The sequence below is a fragment of the Aquarana catesbeiana genome, linkage group LG04, assembly GCF_042186555.1.
Source record: "Aquarana catesbeiana isolate 2022-GZ linkage group LG04, ASM4218655v1, whole genome shotgun sequence".
NCBI lineage: Eukaryota > Metazoa > Chordata > Amphibia > Anura > Ranidae > Aquarana > Aquarana catesbeiana.
Window position 1 is genome coordinate 351833499 of NC_133327.1, and position 23746 is coordinate 351857244.

A 23746-nucleotide genomic window follows, 5' to 3' on the forward strand; every position below is an offset into this window, starting at 1 on the left:
TGAACACTGTGAGCAGGACGCACCGCACTAACTTGTAGTTTTAGCTGAACACTGTGAGCAGGATGCACTGCACTAACTTGTAGTTTTAGCTGAACACTGTGAGCAGGACGCATTGCACTAATTTGTAGTTTTAGCTGAACACTGTGAGCAGGACGCACTGCAATAACTTGTAGTTTTAGCTGAACATTGTGAGCAGGACGCACTGCACTAACTTGTAGCTTTAGATGAACACTGTCCAGAGGTCTCACTACACTAACTTGTAGTTTTAGCTGAACACTGTGAGCAGGATGCACCACACTAACTTGTAGTTTTAGCTGAACACTGTGAGCAGGACGTACTGCACTAACTTGAAGTTTTAGCTGAACACTGTGAGCAGGACGCACTGCACTAACTTGTAGTTTTAGCTGAACACTGTGAGCAGGACGCACTGCACTAACTTGTAGCTTTAGATGAACACTGTGCAGTGGTCTCACTACACTAACTTTTAGTTTTATCTGAACACTGTGAGCAGGACGCACCGCACTAACTTGTAGTTTTAGCTGAACACTGTGAGCAGGACGCACTGCACTAACTTGTAGTTTTAGCTGAACACTGTGAGCAGAACGCACTGCACTAACTTGTAGTTTTAGATGAACACTGTGCAGAGGTCTCACTACACTAACTTGTAGTTTTAGCTGAACACTGTGAGCAGGACACACCGCACTAACTTGTAGTTTTAGCTGAACACTGTGAGCAGGACGCACCGCACTAACTTGTATTTTTAGCTGAACACTGTGAGCAGGACACACCGCACTAACTTGTAGTTTTAGCTGAACACTGTGAGCAGGATGCACTGTACTAACTTGTAGTTTTAGCTGAACACTGTGAGCAGGACGCACTGCACTAACTTGTAGCTTTAGATGAACACTGTGCAGAGGTCTCACTACACTAACTTGTAGTTTTAGCTGAACACTGTGAGCAGGACGCACTGCACTAACTTGTAGTTTTAGCTGAACACTGTGAGCAGGACACACTGCACTAACTTGTAGCTTTAGATGAACACTGTGCAGAGGTCTCACTACACTAACTTGTAGTTTTAGCTGAACACTGTGAGCAGGACGCACCGCACTAACTTGTAGTTTTAGCTGAACACTGTGAGCACGACGCACTGCACTAACTTGTAGTTTTAGCTGAACACTGTGAGCAGGACGCACCACACTAACCTGTAGTTTTAGCTGAGCACTGTGAGCAGGATGCACTGCACTAACTTGTAGCTTTAGATGAACACTGTGCAGAGGTCTCACTACACTAACTTGTAGTTTTTGCTGAATAGTGTGAGCAGGACGCACCGCACTAACTTGTAGTTTAAGCTGAACACTGTGAGCAGGACGCACTGCACTAACTTGTAGTTTTAGCTGAACACTGTGAGCAGGACGTACTGCACTAACCTGTAGTTTTAGCTGAACACTGTGAGCAGGTTTCACTGCACTAAATTGTAGCTTTAGATGAACACTGTGCAGAGGTCTCACTACACTAACTTGTAGTTTTAGCTGAACACTGTGAGCAGGACGCACCGCACTAACTTGTAGTTTTAGCTGAACACTGTGAGCAGGACGCACTGCACTAACTTGTAGTTTTAGCTGAACACTGTGAGCAGGAAGCACTGCACTAACTTGTAGCTTTAGATGAACACTGTGCAGAGGTCTCACTACACTAACTTGTATTTTTAGCTAAACACTGTGAGCAGGACGCACCGCACTAACTTGTAGTTTTAGCTGAACACTGTGAGCAGGACGCACTGCACTAACTTGTAGTTTTAGCTGAACACTGTGAGCAGGACGCACTGCACTAACTTGTAGCTTTAGATGAACACTGTGCAGAGGTCTCACTACACTAACTTGAAGTTTTAGCTGAACACTGTGAGCAGGACGCGCCGCACTAACTTGTAGTTTTAGCTGAACACTGTGAGCAGGACGCACTGCACTAACTTGTAGTTTTAGCTGAACACTGTGAGCAGGATGCACTGCACTAACTTGTAGCTTTAGATGAACACTGTGCAGAGGTCTCACTACAATAACTTGTAGTTTTAGCTGAACACTGTGAGCAGGACGCACCGCACTAACTTGTAGTTTTAGCTGAACACTGTGAGCAGGACGCACTGCACTAACTTGTAGTTTTAGCTGAACACTGTGAGCAGGACGCACTGCACTAACTTGTAGTTTTAGCTGAACACTGTGAGCAGGACGCACTGCATTAACTTGTAGTTTTAGCTGAACACTGTGAGCAGGACGCACTGCACTAACTTGTAGCTTTAGATGAACACTGTGCAGAGGTCTCACTACACTAACTTGTAGTTTTAGCTGAACATTGTGAGCAGGACGCACCGCACTAACTTGTAGTTTTAGCTGAACACTGTGAGCAGGACGCACTGCACTAACTTGTAGTTTTAGCTGAACACTGTGAGCAGAACGCACTGCACTAACTTGTAGCTTTATATGAACACTGTGCAGAGGTCTCACTACACTAACTTGTAGTTTTAGCTGAACACTGTGAGCAGGACGCACCGCACTAACTTGTAGCTTTAGCTGAACACTGTGAGCAGGACGCACCACACTAACTTGTAGTTTTAGCTGAACACTGTGAGCAGGACGCACTGCACTAACTTGTAGTTTTAGCTGAACACTGTGAGCAGGAAGCACTGCACTAACTTGTAGCTTTAGATGAACACTGTGCAGAGGTCTCACTACACTAACTTGTAGTTTTAGCTGAACACTGTGAGCAGGACGCACCGCACTAACTTGTAGTTTTAGCTGAACACTTTGAGCAGGACGCACTGCACTAACTTGTAGTTTTAGCTGAACACTGTGAGCAGAACGCACTGCACTAACTTGTATCTTTAGATGAACACTGTGCAGAGGTCTCACTACACTAACTTGTAGTTTTAGCTGAACACTGTGAGCAGGACGCACTGCACTAACTTGTAGCTTTAGATGAACACTGTGCAGAGGTCTCACTACACTAACTTGAAGTTTTAGCTGAACACTGTGAGCAGGACGCACCGCACTAACTTGTAGTTTTAGCTGAACACTGTGAGCAGGACGCACTGCACTAACTTGTAGTTTTAGCTGAACACTGTGAGCAGGATGCACTGCACTAACTTGTAGCTTTAGATGAACACTGTGCAGAGGTCTCACTACACTAACTTGTAGTTTTAGCTGAACACTGTGAGCAGGACGCACCGCACTAACTTGTAGTTTTAGCTGAACACTGTGAGCAGGACGCACCGCACTAACTTGTAGTTTTAGCTGAACACTGTGAGCAGGACGCACTGCACTAACTTGTAGTTTTAGCTGAACACTGTGAGCAGGACGCACTGCATTAACTTGTAGTTTTAGCTGAACACTGTGAGCAGGACGCACTGCACTAACTTGTAGCTTTAGATGAACACTGTGCAGAGGTCTCACTACACTAACTTGTAGTTTTAGCTGAACATTGTGAGCAGGACGCACCGCACTAACTTGTAGTTTTAGCTGAACACTGTGAGCAGGACGCACTGCACTAACTTGTAGTTTTAGCTGAACACTGTGAGCAGAACGCACTGCACTAACTTGTAGCTTTATATGAACACTGTGCAGAGGTCTCACTACACTAACTTGTAGTTTTAGCTGAACACTGTGAGCAGGACGCACCGCACTAACTTGTAGCTTTAGCTGAACACTGTGAGCAGGACGCACCACACTAACTTGTATTTTTAGCTGAACACTGTGAGCTGGACGCACCGCACTAACTTGTAATTTTAGCTGAACACTGTGAGCAGGACATACCGCACTAACTTGTAGTTTTAGCTGAACACTGGGAGCAGGATGCACTGTACTAACTTGTAGTTTTAGCTGAACACTGTGAGCAGGACGCACTGCACTAACTTGTAGCTTTAGATGAACACTGTGCAGAGGTCTCATTACACTAACTTGTAGTTTTAGCTGAACACTGTGAGCAGGACGCACCGCACTAACTTGTAGTTTTAGCTGAACACTGTGAGCAGGACGCACTGCACTATCTTGTAGTTTTAGCTGAACACTGTGAGCAGGACGCACTGTACTAACTTGTAGCTTTAGATGAACACTGTGCAGAGGTCTCACTACACTAACTTATAGTTTTAGATGAACACTGTGCAGAGGTCTCACTACACTAACTTGTAGTTTTAGCTGAACACTGTGAGCAGGACGCACTGCACTAACTTGTAGTTTTAGCTGAACACTGTGAGCAGAACGCACTGCACTAACTTGTATCTTTAAATGAACACTGTGCAGAGGTCTCACTACACTAACTTGTAGTTTTAGCTGAACACTGTGAGCAGGACGCACTGCACTAACTTGTAGCTTTAGATGAACACTGTGCAGAGGTCTCACTACACTAACTTGAAGTTTTAGCTGAACACTGTGAGCAGGACGCACCGCACTAACTTGTAGTTTTAGCTGAACACTGTGAGCAGGACGCACTGCACTAACTTGTAGTTTTAGCTGAACACTGTGAGCAGGATGCACTGCACTAACTTGTAGCTTTAGATGAACACTGTGCAGAGGTCTCACTACACTAACTTGTAGTTTTAGCTGAACACTGTGAGCAGGACGCACCGCACTAACTTGTAGTTTTAGCTGAACACTGTGAGCAGGACGCACTGCACTAACTTGTAGTTTTAGCTGAACACTGTGAGCAGGACGCACTGCACTAACTTGTAGTTTTAGCTGAACACTGTGAGCAGGACGCACTGCATTAACTTGTAGTTTTAGCTGAACACTGTGAGCAGGACGCACTGCACTAACTTGTAGCTTTAGATGAACACGGTGCAGAGGTCTCACTACACTAACTTGTAGTTTTAGCTGAACATTGTGAGCAGGACGCACCGCACTAACTTGTAGTTTTAGCTGAACACTGTGAGCAGGACGCACTGCACTAACTTGTAGTTTTAGCTGAACACTGTGAGCAGAACGCACTGCACTAACTTGTAGCTTTATATGAACACTGTGCAGAGGTCTCACTACACTAACTTGTAGTTTTAGCTGAACACTGTGAGCAGGACGCACCGCACTAACTTGTAGCTTTAGCTGAACACTGTGAGCAGGACGCACCACACTAACTTGTAGTTTTAGCTGAACACTGTGAGCTGGACGCACCGCACTAACTTGTAATTTTAGCTGAACACTGTGAGCAGGACATACCGCACTAACTTGTAGTTTTAGCTGAACACTGGGAGCAGGATGCACTGTACTAACTTGTAGTTTTAGCTGAACACTGTGAGCAGGATGCACTGTACTAACTTGTAGCTTTAGATGAACACTGTGCAGAGGTCTCACTACACTAACTTGTAGTTTTAGCTGAACACTGTGAGCAGGACGCACCGCACTAACTTGTAGTTTTAGCTGAACACTGTGAGCAGGACGCACTGCACTATCTTGTAGTTTTAGCTGAACACTGTGAGCAAGACGCACTGTACTAACTTGTAGCTTTAGATGAACACTGTGCAGAGGTCTCACTACACTAACTTGTAGTTTTAGATGAACACTGTGCAAAGGTCTCACTACACTAACTTGTAGTTTTAGCTGAACACTGTGAGCAGGACGCACTGCACTAACTTGTAGTTTTAGCTGAACACTGTGAGCAGGACGCACCACACTAACCTGTAGTTTTAGCTGAACACTGTGAGCAGGATGCACTGCACTAACTTGTAGCTTTAGATGAACACTGTGCAGAGGTCTCACTACACTAAATTGTAGTTTTAGCTGAACACTGTGAGCAGGACGCACCGCACTAACTTGTAGTTTTACCTGAACACTGTGAGCAGGATGCACTGCACTAACTTTTAGTTTTAGCTGAACACTGTGAGCAGGGCGCACTGCACTAACTTGTAGCTTTAGATGAACACTGTGCAGAGGTCTCACTACACTAACTTGTAGTTTTAGCTGAACACTGTGAGCAGGACGCACTGCACTAACTTGTAGTTTTAGCTTAACCCTGTGAGCAGGACGCATTGCACTAACTTGTAGTTTTAGCTGAACACTGTGAGCAGGACGCACTGCAATAACTTGTAGTTTTAGCTGAACACTGTGAGCAGGATGCACTGCACTAACTTGTAGCTTTAGATGAACACTGTGCAGAGGTCTCACTACACTAACTTGTAGTTTTAGCTGAACACTGTGAGCAGGACGCACCGCACTAACTTGTAGTTTTAGCTGAACACTGTGAGCAGGACGCACTGCACTAACTTGTAGTTTTAGCTGAACACTGTGAGCAGGACGCACTGCACTAACTTGTAGTTTTAGCTGAACACTGTGAGCAGGACGCACTGCATTAACTTGTAGTTTTAGCTGAACACTGTGAGCAGGACGCACTGCACTAACTTGTAGCTTTAGATGAACACGGTGCAGAGGTCTCACTACACTAACTTGTAGTTTTAGCTGAACATTGTGAGCAGGACGCACCGCACTAACTTGTAGTTTTAGCTGAACACTGTGAGCAGGACGCACTGCACTAACTTGTAGTTTTAGCTGAACACTGTGAGCAGAACGCACTGCACTAACTTGTAGCTTTATATGAACACTGTGCAGAGGTCTCACTACACTAACTTGTAGTTTTAGCTGAACACTGTGAGCAGGACGCACCGCACTAACTTGTAGCTTTAGCTGAACACTGTGAGCAGGACGCACCACACTAACTTGTAGTTTTAGCTGAACACTGTGAGCTGGACGCACCGCACTAACTTGTAATTTTAGCTGAACACTGTGAGCAGGACATACCGCACTAACTTGTAGTTTTAGCTGAACACTGGGAGCAGGATGCACTGTACTAACTTGTAGTTTTAGCTGAACACTGTGAGCAGGATGCACTGTACTAACTTGTAGCTTTAGATGAACACTGTGCAGAGGTCTCACTACACTAACTTGTAGTTTTAGCTGAACACTGTGAGCAGGACGCACCGCACTAACTTGTAGTTTTAGCTGAACACTGTGAGCAGGACGCACTGCACTATCTTGTAGTTTTAGCTGAACACTGTGAGCAAGACGCACTGTACTAACTTGTAGCTTTAGATGAACACTGTGCAGAGGTCTCACTACACTAACTTGTAGTTTTAGATGAACACTGTGCAAAGGTCTCACTACACTAACTTGTAGTTTTAGCTGAACACTGTGAGCAGGACGCACTGCACTAACTTGTAGTTTTAGCTGAACACTGTGAGCAGGACGCACCACACTAACCTGTAGTTTTAGCTGAACACTGTGAGCAGGATGCACTGCACTAACTTGTAGCTTTAGATGAACACTGTGCAGAGGTCTCACTACACTAAATTGTAGTTTTAGCTGAACACTGTGAGCAGGACGCACCGCACTAACTTGTAGTTTTACCTGAACACTGTGAGCAGGATGCACTGCACTAACTTTTAGTTTTAGCTGAACACTGTGAGCAGGGCGCACTGCACTAACTTGTAGCTTTAGATGAACACTGTGCAGAGGTCTCACTACACTAACTTGTAGTTTTAGCTGAACACTGTGAGCAGGACGCACTGCACTAACTTGTAGTTTTAGCTGAACACTGTGAGCAGGACGCATTGCACTAACTTGTAGTTTTAGCTGAACACTGTGAGCAGGACGCACTGCAATAACTTGTAGTTTTAGCTGAACACTGTGAGCAGGATGCACTGCACTAACTTGTAGCTTTAGATGAACACTGTGCAGAGGTCTCACTACACTAACTTGTAGTTTTAGCTGAACACTGTGAGCAGGACGCACCGCACTAACTTGTAGTTTTAGCTGAACACTGTGAGCAGGACGCACTGCACTAACTTGTAGTTTTAGCTGAACACTGTGAGCAGGACGCACTGCACTAACTTGTAGTTTTAGCTGAACACTGTGAGCAGGACGCACTGCATTAACTTGTAGTTTTAGCTGAACACTGTGAGCAGGACGCACTGCACTAACTTGTAGCTTTAGATGAACACGGTGCAGAGGTCTCACTACACTAACTTGTAGTTTTAGCTGAACATTGTGAGCAGGACGCACCGCACTAACTTGTAGTTTTAGCTGAACACTGTGAGCAGGACACACTGCACTAACTTGTAGTTTTAGCTGAACACTGTGAGCAGAACGCACTGCACTAACTTGTAGCTTTATATGAACACTGTGCAGAGGTCTCACTACACTAACTTGTAGTTTTAGCTGAACACTGTGAGCAGGACGCACCGCACTAACTTGTAGCTTTAGCTGAACACTGTGAGCAGGACGCACCACACTAACTTGTAGTTTTAGCTGAACACTGTGAGCTGGACGCACCGCACTAACTTGTAATTTTAGCTGAACACTGTGAGCAGGACATACCGCACTAACTTGTAGTTTTAGCTGAACACTGGGAGCAGGATGCACTGTACTAACTAGTAGTTTTAGCTGAACACTGTGAGCAGGACGCACTGTACTAACTTGTAGCTTTAGATGAACACTGTGCAGAGGTCTCACTACACTAACTTGTAGTTTTAGCTGAACACTGTGAGCAGGACGCACCGCACTAACTTGTAGTTTTAGCTGAACACTGTGAGCAGGACGCACTGCACTATCTTGTAGTTTTAGCTGAACACTGTGAGCAAGACGCACTGTACTAACTTGTAGCTTTAGATGAACACTGTGCAGAGGTCTCACTACACTAACTTGTAGTTTTAGATGAACACTGTGCAAAGGTCTCACTACACTAACTTGTAGTTTTAGCTGAACACTGTGAGCAGGACGCACTGCACTAACTTGTAGTTTTAGCTGAACACTGTGAGCAGGACGCACCACACTAACCTGTAGTTTTAGCTGAACACTGTGAGCAGGATGCACTGCACTAACTTGTAGCTTTAGATGAACACTGTGCAGAGGTCTCACTACACTAAATTGTAGTTTTAGCTGAACACTGTGAGCAGGACGCACCGCACTAACTTGTAGTTTTACCTGAACACTGTGAGCAGGACGCATTGCACTAACTTGTAGTTTTAGCTGAACACTGTGAGCAGGACGCACTGCACTAACTTGTAGTTTTAGCTGAACACTGTGAGCAGGATGCACCGCACTAACTTGTAGCTTTAGCTGAACACTGTGAGCAGGATGCACCGCACTAACTTGTAGTTTTAGCTGAACACTGTGAGCAGGACGCACCGCACTAACTTGTATTTTTAGCTGAACACTGTGAGCAGGACACACCGCACTAACTTGTAGTTTTAGCTGAACACTGTGAGCAGGATGCACTGTACTAACTTGTAGTTTTAGCTGAACACTGTGAGCAGGACGCACTGCACTAACTTGTAGCTTTAGATGAACACTGTGCAGAGGTCTCACTACACTAACTTGTAGTTTTAGCTGAACACTGTGAGCAGGACGCACTGCACTAACTTGTAGTTTTAGCTGAACTCTGTGAGCAGGACACACTGAACTAACTTGTAGCTTTAGATGAACACTGTGCAGAGGTCTCACTACACTAACTTGTAGTTTTAGCTGAACACTGTGAGCAGGACGCACCGCACTAACTTGTAGTTTTAGCTGAACACTGTGAGCAGGACGCACTGCACTAACTTGTAGTTTTAGCTGAACACTGTGAGCAGGACGCACCACACTAACCTGTAGTTTTAGCTGAACACTGTGAGCAGGATGCACTGCACTAACTTGTAGCTTTAGATGAACACTGTGCAGAGGTCTCACTACACTAACTTGTAGTTTTAGCTGAACACTGAGAGCAGGACGCACCGCACTAACTTGTAGTTTTAGCTGAACACTGTGAGCAGGACGCACTGCACTAACTTGTAGTTTTAGCTGAACACTGTGAGCAGGACGTACTGCACTAACCTGTAGTTTTAGCTGAACACTGTGAGCAGGTTGCACTGCACTAACTTGTAGCTTTAGATGAACACTGTGCAGAGGTCTCACTACACTAACTTGTAGTTTTAGCTGAACACTGTGAGCAGGACGCACCGCACTAACTTGTAGTTTTAGCTGAACACTGTGAGCAGGACGCACTGCACTAACTTGTAGTTTTACCTGAACACTGTGAGCAGAACGCACTGCACTAACTTGTAGCTTTAGATGAACACTGTGCAGAGGTCCCACTACACTAACTTGTAGTTTTAGCTGAACACTGTGAGCAGGACGCACCGCACTAGCTTGTAGCTTTAGCTGAACACTGTGAGCAGGACGCACTGCACTAACTTGTAGTTTTAGCTGAACACTGTGAGCAGGACGCACCACACTAACTTGTAGTTTTAGCTGAACATTGTGAGCAGGACACACCGCACTAACTTGTAGTTTAGCTGAACTCTGTGAGCAGGATGCACTGTACTAACTTGTAGTTTTAGATGAACACTGTGAGCAGGACACACTGCACTAACTTGTAGCTTTTGATGAACACTGTGCAGAGGTCTCACTACACTAACTTGTAGTTTTAGCTGAACACTGTGAGCAGGACGCACCGCACTAACTTGTAGTTTTAGCTGAACACTGTGAGCAGGACGCACTGCACTAACATGTAGTTTTAGCTGAACACTGTGAGCAGGACGCACTGCACTAACTTGTAGCTTTAGATGAACACTGTGCAGAGGTCTCACTACACTAACTTGTAGTTTTAGCTGAACACTGTGAGCAGGACGCACCTCACTAACTTGTAGTTTTAGCTGATCACTGTGAGCAGGACGCACCGCACTAACTTGTAGTTTTAGCTGAACACTGTGAGCAGGACACACCGCACTAACTTGTAGTTTTAGCTGAACACTGTGAGCAGGACGCACCGCACTAAGTTGTAGTTTTCGCTGAACACTGTGAGCAGGACGCACCGCACCGCACTAACTTGTAGTTTTAGCTGAACACTGTGAGCAGGATGCACCGCACTAACTTGTAGTTTTAGCTGAACACTGTGAGCAGGACGCACCACACTAACATGTAGTTTTAGCTGAACACTATGAGCAGGATGCACCGCACTAACTTGTAGTTTTACCTGAACACTGTGAGCAGGATGGACACTGAACTAACTGTAAATAGTCTAGCTGCCTGACTGTGGTACTAATAGGATCAAAAGAAAACCAGCAATTTTCTTCAGGTAGCTGTAAATACTGTAAAAAGATAAGCCTGCCTGTCAGTAAGAAGATAACAGGAACGGATCTAGCTAAACTGAATACAGTGTATATATATATATATATATATATATATATATATATATATGCAACACCTGGGATGCATATATATATACACAATACACTGTAAGTGCAGCTAACTCACTGATTGTCCTGCCTAATCTATCTAACTCAAATAAAATGACACTGTCTCTCTGTCTATCTGTCTCTCTTTCAACGCCGGAACACACTACACAGGGCCGCCGTGTAGGTGGCCTTATATAGTGTGGGGCGTGCTCTAAACCCCCTGAGCCATAATTGGCCAAAGCCACCCTGGCTTTGGCCAATTACAGCTCTCTCTACTGACGGCGCTGTGATTGGCCAAGCATGCGGGTCATAGTGCATGCTTGGCCAATCATCAGCCAGCAATGCGCTGCGATGCCGCAGTGAATTATGGGCCGTGACGCGCCACACAAATTTGGCGCGAACGGCCCATATCGTTCGTGATTCGGGGAACGGGCGAACAGACGATGTTCAAGTTGAACACGAAGCTCATCCCTACAGTGCAGGTGGTGTACACAGTATCTAATAAAGTGTGTACAGTTTCTACTAAATTTCTGGTGATGTACACAGTATCTAATACAGTGTGTACAGTTTCTACTACACTCCTGTTGGTGTACACAATACACAATGCAGTGCATCTGTAGTACAGTTTCTAATACAGTGCAGGCGGTGTACACAGTATCTAATACAGAGTGTACAGTTTCTACTACACTTCTGGCGGTGAACACAGTACACAATACAGCGCAGCCGTATGTACAGTTTCAATTACAGTGCAGGCAGTGTACACAGTATCTAATACAGTGTGTACAGTTTCTACTACACTTCTGGTGGTGTACACAGTACACAATTCAGTGCAGCCATAGCACGGTTTCTAATACAGTGCAGGCGGTGTACACAGTATCCAATGCAGTGTGTACAGCTTCTACTACACTTCTGGTGGTGTACACAGTATAAAATACAGTGAAGCCCTTGTACAGTTTCTAATACAGTGCAGGCAGAGTACACAGTATCAAATACAGTGTGTATAGTTTCTACTTATTTTCTGGTGGTGTACACAGTATCTAAAAAAGTGTGTACAGTTTCTACTACACTTCTGGTGGTGTACACAGTAAACAATACAGTGCAGCCCATGTACAGTTTCTAATACAGTGCAGGCAGGGTACACAGTATCTAATACAGTGTGTACAGTTTCTTTTACACTTCTGGTGGTGTACACATTACACAATACAGTGCAGCCATAGTACAGTTTCTAATACAGTGCAGGCAGTGTACACAGTATCTAATACAGTGTATATAGTTTCTACTACACTTTTGGTGGCGTACACAGTACACAATACAGTGCAGCCAGAGTACAGTTTCTAATACAGTGCAGGCGGTGTACACAGTATCTAATACAGTGTGTACAGTTTCTACTGCACTTCTGGTGGTGTATACAGTATAAAATACATTGCAGCTGTTGTACATTTTCTAATACAGAGCAGGTGGTGTACACAGTATCTAATACAGTGTATACAGCTTCTGCTACTTATCTGGTGGTGTACACAGTATCTAATACAGTGTGTACAGTTTCTTTTACACTTCTGGTGGTGTACACAATACACAATGCAGTGCTCCTGTAGTACAGTTTCTAATACAGTGCAGGTGGTGTACACAGTATTTAATACAGTGTGTACAGTTTCTACTACACTTCTGGTGGTGTACACAGTATAAAATACAGTGCAGCAGTTGTACAGTTTCTAATACAGTGCAGGCGGTGTACACAGTATCTAATACAGTGTGTACAGTTTCTACTACACTTCTGGTGGTGTGCACAGTATCTAATACAGTGCAGCCGTTGTACAGTTTCTAATACAGTGAAGGTAGCGTACACAGTTTCTAATACAGTGTGTACAATTTCTACAACACTTCTGGTGGTGTACACAGTACACAACACAGTGCAGCCATTGTACAGTTTCTAATACAGTGCATGCGGTGTAAACAGTATCGAATAAGTGTGTACATTTTCTACTACTTTTCTGGTGGTGTACACAGTATCTAATACAGTGTATACAGTTTCTAATACACTTTTGGTGGCGTACACAGTACACAATACAGTGCAGCCATAGTACAGTTTCTAATACAGTGCAGGCGGTGTACACAGTATCTAATACAGTGTGTACAGTTTCTACTACACTTCTGGTGGTGTATACAGTATAAAATACATTGCAGCCATTGTACAATTTCTAATACAATGCAGGTGGTGTTCACAGTATCCAATACAGTGTATACAGTTTCTGCTACTTTTCTGGTGGTGTACACATTATCTAATACAGTGTGTACAGTTTCTATTACACTTCTGGTGGTGTACACAATGTGCAATGCAGTGCACCTGTAGTACAGTTTCTAATACAGTGCAGGTGGTGTACACAGTATCTAATACAGTATATACAGTTTCTACTACTCTTTTGGTGGAGTACACAGTACACAATACAGTGCAGCCATAGTACAGTTTCTAATACAGTGCAGGCAGTTTACACGGTATCTAATACAGTGTGTACAGTTTCTACTACACTTCTGGTGGTGTACAGTATAAAATACATTGCAGCTGTTGTACAATTTCTAATACAGTGCAGGTGGTGTACACAGTATCTATTACAGTGTGTACAGTTTCTATTACACATCTGGTGGTGTACACAATACGCAATGCAGTGCACCTGTAGTACAGTTTCTAATACAGTGCAGGCGGTGTACACAGTATCTAATACAGTGTGTACAGTTTCTACTACACTTCTGGTGGTGTACACAGTACACAATACAGTGCAGCCATAGTACAGTTTCTAATACAGTGCAGGCAGTGTACACAGTATCTAATACAGTGTATATAGTTTCTACTACACTTTTGGTGGCGTACACGGTACACAATACAGTGCAGCCAGAGTACAGTTTCTAATACAGTGCAGGCGGTGTACACAGTATCTAATACAGTGTGTACAGTTTCTACTGCACTTCTGGTGGTGTATACAGTATAAAATACATTGCAGCTGTTGTACATTTTCTAATACAGTGCAGGTGGTGTACACAGTATCTAATACAGTGTATACAGCTTCTGCTACTTATCTGGTGGTGTACACAGTATCTAATACAGTGTGAACAGTTTCTATTACACTTCTGGTGGTGTACACAATACACAATGCAGTGCTCCTGTAGTACAGTTTCTAATACAGTGCAGGTGGTGTACACAGTATTTAATACAGTGTGTACAGTTTCTACTACACTTCTGGTGGTGTACACAGTATAAAATACAGTGCAGCAGTTGTACAGTTTCTAATACAGTGCAGGCGGTGTACACAGTATCTAATACAGTGTGTACAGTTTCTACTACACTTCTGGTGGTGTGCACAGTATCTAATACAGTGCAGCCATTGTACAGTTTCTAATACAGTGAAGGTAGCGTACACAGTTTCTAATACAGTGTGTACAATTTCTACAACACTTCTGGTGGTGTACACAGTACACAATACAGTGCAGCCATTGTACAGTTTCTAATACAGTGCATGCGGTGTAAACAGTATCTAATAAGTGTGTACATTTTCTACTACTTTTCTGGTGGTGTACACAGTATCTAATACAGTGTATACAGTTTCTAATACACTTTTGGTGGCGTACACAGTACACAATACAGTGCAGCCATAATACAGTTTCTAATACAGTGCAGGCGGTGTACACAGTATCTAATACAGTGTGTACAGTTTCTACTACACTTCTGGTGGTGTATACAGTATAAAATACATTGCAGCCATTGTACAATTTCTAATACAATGCAGGTGGTGTTCACAGTATCCAATACAGTGTATACAGTTTCTGCTACTTTTCTGGTGGTGTACACATTATCTAATACAGTGTGTACAGTTTCTATTACACTTCTGGTGGTGTACACAATGTGCAATGCAGTGCACCTGTAGTACAGTTTCTAATACAGTGCAGGTGGTGTACACAGTATCTAATACAGTATATACAGTTTCTACTACTCTTTTGGTGGAGTACACAGTACACAATACAGTGCAGCCATAGTACAGTTTCTAATACAGTGCAGGCAGTTTACACGGTATGTAATACAGTGTGTACAGTTTCTACTACACTTCTGGTGGTGTATACAGTATAAAATACATTGTAGCTGTTGTACAATTTCTAATACAGTGCAGGTGGTGTACACAGTATCTATTACAGTGTGTACAGTTTCTATTACACATCTGGTGGTGTACACAATACGCAATGCAGTGCACCTGTAGTACAGTTTCTAATACAGTGCAGGCGGTGTACACAGTATCTAATACAGTGTGTACAGTTTCTACTACACTTCGGGTGGGCTACACAGTTTCTAATACAGTGCAGCCGTTGTACAGTTTCTAATACAGTGCAGGTAGTGTACACAGTTTCTAATACAGTGTGTACAATTTCTACAACACTTCTGGTGGTGTGCACAGTACACAATACAGTGCAGCCATTGTACAGTTTCTAATACAGTGCATGCAGTGTAAACAGTATCTAATAAGTGTGTACAGTTTTTACTACACTTCTGGTGGTGTACATAGTACACAATACAGTACAGCCATAGTACAGCTTCTAATAAAGTGCAGGCAGTGTACACAGTATCTAATACAGTGTGTACAGTTTCTACTACTTTTCTGGTGCTGTAAACAGTATCTAATGCAGTGTATACAGTTTCTACTACACTTTTGGTGGCGTACACAGTACACAATACAGTGCAGCCATAGTACAGTTTCTAATACAGTGCAGGCGGTGTACACAGTATCTAATACAGTGTGTACAGTTTCTACTACACTTCTAGTGGTGTATATGGTATAAAATACATTGCAGCCATTGTACAGTTTCTAATACAGTGCAGGTGGTGTACACAGTATTTAATACAGTGTGTACAGTTTCTACTACACTTCTGGTGGTGTACACAGTATAAAATACAGTGCAGCAGTTGTACAGTTTCTAATACAGTGCAGGCGGTGTACACAGTATCTAATACAGTGTGTACAGTTTCTACTACACTTCTAGTGGTGTATATGGTATAAAATACATTGCAGCCATTGTACAGTTTCTAATACAGTGCAGGTGGTGTACACAGTATTTAATACAGTGTGTACAGTTTCTACTACACTTCTGGTGGTGTACACAGTATAAAATACAGTGCAGCAGTTGTACAGTTTCTAATACAGTGCAGGCGGTGTACACAGTATCTAATACAGTGTTTACAGTTTCTACTACACTTCTGGTGGTGTTCAAAGTATCTAATACAGTGCAGCCATTGTACAGTTTCAATACAGTGAAGGTAATGTACACAGTTTCTAATACAGTGTGTACAATTTCTACAACACTTCTGGTGGTGTACACAGTACACAATACAGTGCAGCCATTGTACAGTTTCTAATACAGTGCATGCAGTGTAAACAGTATCTAATAAGTGTGTACAGTTTTTACTACACTTCTGGTGGTGTACATAGTACACAATACAGTACAGCCATAGTACAGCTTCTAATAAAGTGCAGGCGGTGTACACAGTATCTAATACAGTGTGTACAGTTTCTACTACTTTTCTGGTGGTGTACACAGTATCTAATACAGTGTATACAGTTTCTAATACACGTTTGGTGGCGTACACAGTACACAATACAGTGCAGCCATAGTACAGGTTCTAATACAGTGCAGGCGGTGTACACAGTATCTAATACAGTGTGTACAGTTTCTACTACACTTCTGGTGGTGTGCAAAGTATCTAATACAGTGCAGCCGTTGTACAGTTTCAATACAGTGAAGGTAATGTACACAGTTTCTAATACAGTGTGTACAATTTCTACAACACTTCTGGTGGTGTACACAGTACACAATACAGTGCATCCATTGCACAGTTTCTAATACAGTGCATGCGGTGTAAACAGTATCTAATAAGTGTGTACAGTTTTTACTACACTTCTGGTGGTGTACATAGTACACAATACAGTACAGCCATAGTACAGTTTCTAATAAAGTGCAGGCGGTGTACACAGTATCTAATACAGTGTGTACAGTTTCTACTACTTTTCTGGTGGTGTACACAGTATCTAATACAGTGTATACAGTTTCTAATACACGTTTGGTGGCGTACACAGTACACAATACAGTGCAGCCATAGTACAGGTTCTAATACAGTGCAGGCGGTGTACACAGTATTTAATACAGTGTGTACAGTTTCTACTACACTTCTGGTGGTGTATACTGTATAAAATATATTGCAGCCATTGTACAATTTCTAATACAGTGCAGGTGGTGTTCACAGTATCTAATACAATGTATACAGTTTCTGCTACTTTTCTGGTGGTGTACACATTATCTAATACAGTGTGTACAGTTTCTATTACACTTCTGGTGGTGTACACAATATGCAATGCAGTGCACCTGTAGTACAGTTTCTAATACAGTGCAGGTGGTGTACACAGTATCTAATACAGTATATACAGTTTCTACTACTCTTTTGGTGGAGTACACAGTACACAATACAGTGCAGCCATAGTACAGTTTCTAATACAGTGCAGGCAGTTTACACGGTATGTAATACAGTGTGTACAGTTTCTACTACACTTCTGGTGGTGTATACAGTATAAAATACATTGCAGCTGTTGTACAATTTCTAATACAGTGCAGGTGGTGTACACAGTATCTATTACAGTGTGTACAGTTTCTATTACACATCTGGTGGTGTACACAATACGCAATGCAGTGCACCTGTAGTACAGTTTCTAATACAGTGCAGGCGGTGTACACAGTATCTAATACAGTGTGTACAGTTTCTACTACACTTCGGGTGGGGTACACAGTTTCTAATACAGTGCAGCCGTTGTACAGTTTCTAATACAGTGCAGGTAGTGTACACAGTTTCTAATACAGTGTGTACAATTTCTACAACACTTCTGGTGGTGTGCACAGTACACAATACAGTGCAGCCATTGTACAGTTTCTAATACAGTGCATGCAGTGTAAACAGTATCTAATAAGTGTGTACAGTTTTTACTACACTTCTGGTGGTGTACATAGTACACAATACAGTACAGCCATAGTACAGCTTCTAATAAAGTGCAGGCAGTGTACACAGTATCTAATACAGTGTGTACAGTTTCTACTACTTTTCTGGTGCTGTAAACAGTATCTAATGCAGTGTATACAGTTTCTACTACACTTTTGGTGGCGTACACAGTACACAATACAGTGCAGCCATAGTACAGTTTCTAATACAGTGCAGGCGGTGTACACAGTATCTAATACAGTGTGTACAGTTTCTACTACACTTCTAGTGGTGTATATGGTATAAAATACATTGCAGCCATTGTACAGTTTCTAATACAGTGCAGGTGGTGTACACAGTATTTAATACAGTGTGTACAGTTTCTACTACACTTCTGGTGGTGTACACAGTATAAAATACAGTGCAGCAGTTGTACAGTTTCTAATACAGTGCAGGCGGTGTACAGAGTATCTAATACAGTGTTTACAGTTTCTACTACACTTCTGGTGGTGTTCAAAGTATCTAATACAGTGCAGCCATTGTACAGTTTCAATACAGTGAAGGTAATGTACACAGTTTCTAATACAGTGTGTACAATTTCTACAACACTTCTGGTGGTGTACACAGTACACAATACAGTGCAGCCATTGTACAGTTTCTAATACAGTGCATGCAGTGTAAACAGTATCTAATAAGTGTGTACAGTTTTTACTACACTTCTGGTGGTGTACATAGTACACAATACAGTACAGCCATAGTACAGCTTCTAATAAAGTGCAGGCGGTGTACACAGTATCTAATACAGTGTGTACAGTTTCTACTACTTTTCTGGTGGTGTACACAGTATCTAATACAGTGTATACAGTTTCTAATACACGTTTGGTGGCGTACACAGTACACAATACAGTGCAGCCATAGTACAGGTTCTAATACAGTGCAGGCGGTGTACACAGTATCTAATACAGTGTGTACAGTTTCTACTACACTTCTGGTGGTGTGCAAAGTATCTATTACAGTGCAGCCGTTGTACAGTTTCAATACAGTGAAGGTAATGTACACAGTTTCTAATACAGTGTGTACAATTTCTACAACACTTCTGGTGGTGTACACAGTACACAATACAGTGCATCCATTGCACAGTTTCTAATACAGTGCATGCGGTGTAAACAGTATCTAATAAGTGTGTACAGTTTTTACTACACTTCTGGTGGTGTACATAGTACACAATACAGTACAGCCATAGTACAGTTTCTAATAAAGTGCAGGCGGTGTACACAGTATCTAATACAGTGTGTACAGTTTCTACTACTTTTCTGGTGGTGTACACAGTATCTAATACAGTGTATACAGTTTCTAATACACGTTTGGTGGCGTACACAGTACACAATACAGTGCAGCCATAGTACAGGTTCTAATACAGTGCAGGCGGTGTACACAGTATTTAATACAGTGTGTACAGTTTCTACTACACTTCTGGTGGTGTATACTGTATAAAATATATTGCAGCCATTGTACAATTTCTAATACAGTGCAGGTGGTGTTCACAGTATCTAATACAATGTATACAGTTTCTGCTACTTTTCTGGTGGTGTACACATTATCTAATACAGTGTGTACAGTTTCTATTACACTTCTGGTGGTGTACACAATATGCAATGCAGTGCACCTGTAGTACAGTTTCTAATACAGTGCAGGCGGTGTACACAGTATCTAATACAGTATATACAGTTTCTACTACTCTTTTGGTGGAGTACACAGTACACAATACAGTGCAGCCATAGTACAGTTTCTAATACAGTGCAGGCAGTGTACACGGTATCTAATACAGTGTGTACAGTTTCTACTACACTTCTGGTGGTGTATACAGTATAAAATACATTGCAGCTGTTGTACAATTTCTAATACAGTGCACTTGGTGTACACAGTATCTAATACAGTGTGTACAGTTTCTATTACACATCTGGTGGTGTACACAATACGCAATGCAGTGCACCTGTAGTACAGTTTCTAATACAGTGCAGGCGGTGTACACAGTATCTAATACAGTGTGTACAGTTTCTACTACACTTCTGGTGGAGTACACAGTTTCTAATACAGTGCAGCCTTTGTACAGTTTCTAATACAGTGCAGGTAGTGTACACAGTTTCTAATACAGTGTGTACAATTTATACAACACTTCTGGTGGTGTACACAGTACACAATACAGTGCAGCCATTGTACAGTTTCTAATACAGTGCATGCGGTGTAAACAGTATCTAATAAGTGTGTACAGTTTTTACTACACTTCTGGTGGTGTACATAGTGCACAATACAGTACAGCCATAGTACAGCTTCTAATAAAGTGCAGGCGGTGTACACAGTATCTAATACAGTGTGTACAGTTTCTACTATACTTCTGGTGGTGTATATGGTATAAAATACATTGCAACCATTGTACAATTTCTAATACAGTGCAGGTGGTGTACACAGTATCTAATACAGTGTGTACAGTTTCTGCTACAGTACCTGACCCCGAGATTGTGTTTCCAGCGCAATACCATCGCGCTGGTTCTCGGTGAGTGGGTACTGTGCATGTCGCGCTGGCTCGCTCATCGTGAAAGGAAAACCTTTTTTTGTTTCGCGATGAGTGACAGGCAGTGCTGACAGCTGTCTGGTATAAATCCTGAGAGGGGAACGCCGCGCCAAATTTTAAATAATAAAACCGGCGTGGGTTCCCCCCAGGGGCATACCAGGCCCTTAGGTCTGGTATGGATTGTAAGGGGAACCCCCATGCCGAAATATCGGCGTGGGGGTCCCCCCTAAATCCATACCAGACCCTTATCCAAGCACGCAGCCCGGCTGGCCAGGAAAGGGGGTGGGGACGATCGAGCGCCCCACCTTCTGAGCCGTACCAGGCTGCATGCCCTCAACATGGGGGGTAAGTGCCTTGGGGGAGGGGGGCGCCCTGCGGCCCCCCCACCCCAAAGCACCTTGTCCCCATGTTGATGAGGACAAGGGCCTCTTCCCGACAACCCTGGCCATTGGTTGTCGGGATCTGAGGGCGGGGGGCTTATCGGGCCCCCAGATTCTGGCCCCCCACCCTATGTGAATGAGTATATGGTACATGGTACCCCTTAAATTAAAAAAAAACACAGTACACAGATTTTAAGAATAATTTATTAGGCAGCTCCGGGGTCTTCTTCTGACTTCGGGGGGTCTACTTCTGACTTCTCCCGGTGTTCGGCCTCTTCTCCCGGTGTTCGGCCTCTTCTCCCGGGCGCCTCCGCTATCTTCTTCCACCTCTTTTGCCAGCGAGGGGCCCGGTCTGCTGCCACTGTCTTGTCACCGCTGTCTCGCCGCTGTCTATCCGCTTCTTCTCTTCTTCCGATGTTGACACGACGCTCTCTCCAGCTGGAATGCTGTGTGCGAGCTGCGGAGCCATTTATATAGGCGGTGACCCCACCCCCTTGTGACGTCACGGTCCCAGCATGTGCAGAGACTCTGGCGTCATAAGGGGGCGTAACCCCAGAGTCCCTGCGCATGCTGGGACCATGACGTCACAAGGGGGCGGGGTCACTGCCTATATAAATGGCTCAGGAGAAGAAGCGACGAGAAAGCGGCGACAAGACAGCGGCAGCAGACCGGGCCCCTCGCTGGCAAAAGAGCTGGAAGAAGATAGCGGAGGGGCCCGGGAGAAGAGGCCGAACACCGGGAGAAGTCGGAAGGAGACCCCCCAAAGTTTGAAGAAGACCCCGGTGCTGCCTAATAAATTATTCTTAAAATCTGTGTACTGTGTTTTTTTTTATTGACACTTTTTTCCCTAGGTGAATGGGTAGGGGTACCATGTACCCAATACTCATTCACATAGGGTGGGGGGCCAGGATCTGGGGGCCCCCTTATTAAAGGGGGGATCCTGGATTCCGATAAGCCCCCCGCCCACAGACCCCAACAACCAACAGCCAGGGTTGTCGGGAAGAGGCCCTTGTCCTCATCAACATGGGGACAAGGTGCTTTGGGGTGGGGGGTCGCAGGGTGCCCCCCCAAGGCACTCACCCCCCATGTTGAGGGCATGTGGCCTGGTACGGCTCAGGAGGGGGGGCGCTCGCTCGTCCCCACCCCCTTTCCTGGCCAGCTGGGCTGCGTGCTCAGATAAGGGTCTGGTATGGATTTTGGGGGGACCCCCACGCCAATTTTTTGGCGTAGGGGGTTCCCCTTACAATCCATACTAGACCTAAGGGCCTGGTATGCCCCTTGGGGGAACCCACGCCGTTTTTTTATTTAAAATTTGGCGTGGCGTTCCCCCCTCAGGATTCATACCAGACCGCTGTCAGCATTGCCTGTCACTCATCGCGAAAGGAAAAAAGTTTTCCTTTCGCGATGAATGAGCCATCTCGGCGCTGGCTCCCGCGACGGGGCTCACAGGTGTCAAATCTCGCCGAGAAATGCGGCGAGATTGACACAAAATCGCGGTCACCTACTGTACTTTTCTGGTGGTGTACACAGTATCTAATACAGTGTGTACAGTTTCTATTACACTTCTGGTGGTGTACACAATACGCAATGCAGTGCACCTGTAGTACAGTTTCTAATACAGTGCAGGCGGTGTACACAGTATCTAATACAGTATATACAGTTTCTACTACACTTCTGGTGGTGTACACTGTATAAAATACAGTGCAGCAGTTGTACAGTTTCTAATACAGTGCAGGCGGTGTACACAGTATCTAATACAGTGTGTACAGTTTCTACTACATTTCTGGTGGTATACACAGTACACAATACAGTGCAGCCATAGCACAGTTTCTTTTACAGTGCAGGCAGTGTACACAGTATCTAATACAGTGTGCACAGCTTCTACTACACTACTGGTGGTGTACACAGTATAAAATACAGTGCAGCCCTTGTACAGTTTCTAATACAGTGCAGGCAGTGTACACAGTATCGAACACAGTGTGTACAGTTTTTACTACTTTTCTGGTGGTGTACACAGTATCTAATACAGTGTGTACAGTTTCTATTACACTTGTGGTGGTGTACGCAGTATAAAATACAGTGCAGCCGTTGAACAATTTCTAATACAGTGCAGGTGGTGTACACAGTTTCTAATACAGTGTGTACAATTTCTACAACACTTCTGGTGGTGTACACAGTACATAATACAGTTCAGCCATTGTACAGCTTCTAATACAGTGCAGGTGGTGTACACAGTATCTAATACAGTGTGTACAGTTTCTACTATTTTTTTGGTGGTGTACACAGTATCTAATACAGTGTGTACAGTTTCTATTACACTTCTGGTGGTGTACACAATACACAATGCAGTGCACCTGTAGTACAGTTTCTAATACAGTGCAGGCGGTGTACACAGTATCTAATACAGTGTGTACAGTTTCTACTACACTTCTGTTTGTTTACACAGTATAAAATACAGTGCAGCAGTTCTACAGTTTCAAACACAGTGCAGGCGGTGTACACAGTATCTAATACAGTGTTCATAGTTTCTACTAAACTTCTGGTGGTGTACACAGCATAAAATACAGTGCAGCCCTTGTACAGTTTCTAATACAGTGCAGGTGGCG

The 23746-nt window shown here is 43.7% G+C and overlaps 1 protein-coding gene across 1 annotated transcript in view; it reads right to left on the reverse strand.

The window, feature by feature from the left end:
- The window catches only part of MCHR2 (melanin concentrating hormone receptor 2), a 314186-nt gene that overhangs the window by 245559 nt on the left and 44881 nt on the right, over positions 1-23746 (reverse strand). The window lies entirely within an intron of this gene.